This window comes from Pygoscelis adeliae, unplaced genomic scaffold, assembly GCF_000699105.1.
Source record: "Pygoscelis adeliae isolate BGI_AS28 unplaced genomic scaffold, ASM69910v1 Scaffold38, whole genome shotgun sequence".
In the NCBI taxonomy this organism is placed as follows: domain Eukaryota; kingdom Metazoa; phylum Chordata; class Aves; order Sphenisciformes; family Spheniscidae; genus Pygoscelis; species Pygoscelis adeliae.
Genome location: NW_008825614.1, coordinates 20,422,608 through 20,428,381, shown reverse-complemented (window position 1 = coordinate 20,428,381; position 5,774 = coordinate 20,422,608).

The following is a 5,774-nucleotide window of genomic DNA, read 5'->3' as shown; positions in this document are numbered from 1 at the left end:
CCGAAGTGCATCAAACTACTCTGAACAACTGTCCTCTGTAAATGTTTTCAGTAAAAGGAGAATCTATTGCTTGTGAGCTAACTTTGACATTGCCTGCTTGTTACGAACTGCTGGTTGCCTTACGTTTTTAAAAACACAAACTTGCAAATGAGATTAGACCCTTTCAAGTATTTCTGTGTTCTGAGAAATGACACAATAAAAAGCTCATTGTTAACTGCACACATCAGCTCTGTTTTTTAAGTTGCATCTACTTTGTTCACTTGCGAATTACTGCTTTATTACCCTCAGCACAAAAGCCAAAATACTTGGGGAAAAATCAAGCTGTTGCTTTGCTGAATGCCTCAGAGTTGCTCACTGTAGTCTAGTTGGGAGTCTTTATTGTATACACTGATGAGCAATCCAGAAAACATTGTCACCTTCTGGACTCAGTTGTTGGCTTGCCTCAGATAATCTTTTGTCTTCATTTCCCACCAGTTTTTGTCTTCTGATTTCATAAAAAAACGAACAAAAACCCCATTTCCCTAATTTATTCAGCTTTCTCAGATATCAGATGGATTAGTGAATCTGGATTCAGAGGGAAGCTGTCTTAAATGTGTCCTTCCTGTAAGAAGTTTTGCCATCTTCCCTGTGTTGATCAGAATTCCAAAAAGTATTGTCATCTGTATTGTGCTTATTGAACATGTTTGCTGGTGTAGTGAAGCCTATGTAAAGCAGAACCCTCACATGTATCCTTCTGTTTGTACAGCTGTGTGTGTAACAGCAATGAATTTAATCAGCTATGCCTCTGCTAGGAAGATTGCTATTCTGAGGTGTGTCTCCCTTTTCCCATGTGCCATCTGTAAAAAGTGAAGAAGTACAGTTTTTACCTGTCTGTCAGTCACATTGTGAGAATCCATACAGTCAAACTTGGTCAAAAACACAGACAATGTGTGGATTCTGCCAAAACACACAAATCCACTTGCCCTTTACCTGAAACGGAGCAGTGATGAAATACTTTTAATTTCCTGAGTGAAAAAATCATTAATTGGGAATGGAATTTAGGTTTCATTCAGATCTAGCTGTACAGAATGCAGCCAAGAGTCCTAAACAGAGAATACTTTTTAAAGATAAGGATGGGAATAAATATGTCTAAAAAGCCTTTGATAAGTGGCACACAATTGCATGTGGTTTCTGTATTTCCATTAGTGATGTGTATGTGCTGTGGTCTGAGCACGGAGAGTAAGTCTAATGTCTTTGGAGTGCACTGATGCTTCTGTACACATGCAGGCTGTCTGAGCTACGCAAAGTGTTCAACAAGTCCAGGATGTGTCAGATCCACTGAGCACTATGGAATTGATCTGCTCATGTGCAGTAAATCAGGTATATCCAGAATGTATCAACAGATGTGCACTGGTCACAGTTGGGAGTTGCCAGAACTCTGGAAACGTCCCAAATCCTTGAAATTCTTCTTGGTGAAAACTTCAGGGGTGCTTGGTAGTCTACACCTATAACAAAATCAAATAGCTGAAAAAAAACTTACAAAACCACAAAGAATTAAATTGAGTCTCCAGGGAAGATGATGGTACTTATCTCTGCAACAAGGAGCTTGTGAGGACTTCTGTAGACCCTGGTTTCAGGTAGAATAATTCCCAAAGAAGTGTAGGCCATATGCTCAGCCATAAACTTTACAATAGAGGGATAGCTCTCCTGGTTGCAGGCATCTTTTACTTATGCAATGATATATCTCAATCCATGATGACTTTGTGTGAATTGTCAGCACTTTTAATCTTAACCCAATAAGCTGCATGCTCCAACTATCCCCATTCATTCTGAAGGATTAGAGTCGATAGGCATATCGAAGCACATAAAACAGAAGTTGGCTGCTTGGTCGTCTACCTAAAAGCTCTTTGCCTGTCTTCTTTTTCCCTGGCATACTGCATGCTGACCACCTGTTCATCATTCAAATACATTACAACTGGTTTCATTATGAACAGGGCTTTCCCCTGACTTTTGGTGAAACGTTAAATGCTGCGTCCTTCATCACAAGGTCTGCCTGCTAAGCTATACATACAACAAATCCATCTAACCTTTGAATTCTTCCCTCTTGTAATTTCTTTAAGAATTGAACATCGTAGAGTGTGAATGTGACAGATTCTGCCATATCCACATTGCAGACCACCTTATTAGGGATTTGATTCCCACTGCTTTCTCTGAGCTTGGGGCATTTTGCCCCTGTAGGAAAGCTCTGAGTGACATAATTCTGACAGTACCCACTCAGTTTTCCTGTAGTGAGTTTTAGTCATGCATCTGGCTAAAACCAAGCCCTTACAAATGAGAGCAACTTGCTTGAACATCTAATGAAAACATTGTACTCCATTTTTGTGCTGAGCTATAGTGAATCAGGTGTTATTCTTTCTTAAGGTCAAGTTAGCATCTGTACACTACTCATTTTCTGGTATTGGGTGGTGTGTGAATCTCTGGTTTGGGGCAAATGGGCGGCTGAGTAGCTGGAAAAAATCGAGTTAAAAGAGTTTACCTTACCATGAAAAGAGCTGGCCAGCAGTTAGAAGTAAATGAGTTTAAATTAAAAATTCTTCCAGCTTTTCTCAGGACCACCATAGTCTCTTGCAAAATGCTGAACGGTAATTCCCAGAGATGGGCTCGATGGTGGAAAGATGAAGTAGCAAGTACTTACGTGCAAAGTTGGCTGCAAGGTATTTTAACAAACAGAATATAGTCAACCAAACTAGATTAGTGAGCTGAGAAGTCTACTACTGAACTCTGTACAGATCCACATGGATCTGTTGCCATCCGTATGGAGATCTCTCAAGGCTCATTCAAACCTACAATTGTCTAACGTGATAATGGAGCCTGACAGCTCAGTATTGAAACAGTGAGGATTTTGTATGTAGCACTTGCCTTCCTTTCTAGTGGGAATAAGTATGATAAATCCAATTCAATCCATCATTTGTGCTGGACTTTAGATAGCAAACTGTAAAAGTTACATCAATGTTTTTAAGAATGCAAATATCGTTTGCTAAAAGTTCAGTTTAATGATACGTGGTATCTTCTGCCAGAGTTTTATGTCTGTTACGGCCATTTGGATTTTATAGCAGGATATGACAGTCACCTATTTATCTGTAAATGGCTCATTTAAATGATGATTCTGTGGTTGCTCATCTTTATCATACCTACCTCTTCCTAAGAGAGGTAAAAATATATTTTACCAGATGGTTTTATTCTTCTATTTGTTTTTTTTTTTTTTCTTGTTAGAGGAGCATCTAAGAGCTCTTGAACTCACAATTCTGAGTACCCAGCTTTTCTTAAGAAAAGATTTTTCTCAAGAACATGCTGAATGACTGAAGAGGAACAATGTTCCGTAAAGATGCAACTCATTGAATTTGCCTCTTTTCTTCCATTTTGTTTATCGCAGATACTTACTGTTTCTTAATAAACCAGATCCTACACTAATCTCGGTCTCCACTGACATCAGTGGCCGCACCTCTGCAGATTGCCTTAAAATTTGGTTGTGTTGAAGAGAGTCAAAGGTGAACATAATCAGCTAGGATTTGAAGAGATGCAGTACCTTGCAGGATGAAGCTAACAACCTCTTGCTTTTTATTTGGATCCTGGGGCAAAACTCTGGTGCAACTCAGTTGGATTGAAATGTTCTTTCTTTTTATCTCTGTGAGACCCAGCAAAAACTCCTCATGAGTCCTTAATGTTACCGTACCATTATTCATTTCAGTATGAATCAGCGAATTTATTAGAAGTCAGTGAGATGCTTGATGATGAGCAGACAAAAGGGCTGAATCCAGGGTGAATGCTACGGTGACTTGAGCTTGGGGTTTTGGAATGAAGCTTGGCCAGCACAGCACTTGGCATCAGCACTTTTTCTTCAGAGCTTCGCTATTCCTTTGGCACAAGTCTGTTGACTGAAGGTTATTGTACGCAAATTATGTCACTGTAACAAATGACCCTGGAAAGAAATGGCAGGGCTGCTGTGTAACATGAGCGAAGGTAATGAATGACCTGGGAAGTAATGGATAGCTCTTGAAGACTGGCTGATAGATGCCTATGTGAACAGTAATGAATACTGAATACCGAAGATTTTATATCATTGGAGGGTAATGTAAAAGAGGCTACCCTCTTCTACCATTGAGCTTTCTTGTCCAGTGGGAAAATGGAGGGTAGCGTTTCTGCTTTGCCTTCAACTTTAGGTCTGGAGCAATACTGCACCCATACTGCATGAGGTGAGAGAAGACTGTGCAGAAAGCATGTTATTGGCAGAAGAGCCTCACCAGAGTGGTCAATAGGATGACTTCAGCATCCTCATCTGCATCAGACTTAGTTATAACGAGACAAGGCATCTGACCTAATCTGGATTTAACTTAGATGAAGTCAGGATTCAAAAAAATAAGAAGCTCTATCTCCCTCCTGTTAAGTTTTGACTATAGCACAATTGAAAACACGCTGTTTGTTATTCATACTGTGGTGCAGAGCGTTAGGATTTAGCCACATTTTCAATAGTTGAAGTCAAGGTTTAAATAGCACTGAAACTTTTCTTGAGGCTTTGCAGGGTAATGCAATTACTGGGCAGACAAAGACACTTTAAAGGAATATTGAATTTTGCCTGGTTGAGATGCACAGCTAAGAAAAACAAAAAATTACAATCTTTTATTATGTATGTTATAGATTAACAAAGTAAAAGAATCCATATAGTTTTACTAGTGAAAAAGGCATATATTTTCACAAATGACTGGAATTCTTTTTGTATTCAGAATTCCTTATAACAGAAGAAAAATATTAAAAACCCTTTCAGAGATGTGATTTTAATACCTCACTATTGCAACAGTAGCAATTCTTGTGGCACTGTTAATAGGCCACACCAAGGCTCTAGCTTTGATTTCAGCCCATTGTGTTTAATCTCTAAAGACAGGACTCTTTTTTTCCAAAATTGTTTCTGTTTTTCAGAGTTGCTTCTGAGTGGAAATGGAGCATCTCTGTTATACCATAACCATGCAAGAAATAAAAGCTTTTTGGCTCAGGAGGGAAGGCTGGAAACTGATAACAACATTGCTGAGAAGCTGTGCTTAACTTCCTTCTGTTGCATGCAGTCTTCTGTAAATTTTATCAGTAGTCTTCAAGCCAAAATAAAACTTTACTCCTTTTAGAAAATACTAAGGATTCCCGGTCTGGTAGCATTAATCTTGAAATGCTTTGTCTGTTGTTTCGTTATTCCAGTGCGCAAAAGCAATACCATTTGAAAGTTCGGTAAAGCCTTTGTGTGAAGATTAATAAGTGGGAAGCAAAACCTCCCTTAGACTTTACACAGGCTGCAGAAAAGCCCAGAGCAAAGGTCTAAATCTCCATCCTTAAAACTTGTGAACCTGGGTCATATTGTTTGGAGTGGTGGCATTGCTGCCTTGGAGAGCTCCGGTTAAATGCCATTTTCCACACCAGCCGAGCGTGCGCTGTACAGTTCCTCCTTGCTTCTGGCATTGGGCCAGTTGTCCTCCTGGTTTTGGTCAATTCACAATGTGAAGAGAAGGTTTGGTAACTGGAAGATTTAGTTTACTAACTTTTGTGTTCCTCAGCAATAGAGCACCCAAAGGGGGGGTGAAATAACAGGGTTCATAGAATCATAGAATAGAATCATAGAATAGTTTGGGTTGGAAGGGACCTTTAAAGGTCATCTAGTCCACCCCCCCTGCTGTGGACAGGGACATCTTCAACTAGATCAGGTTGCTCAGAGCTCCGTCCAACCTGACCTGGAATGTTTCCGGGGATGGGGC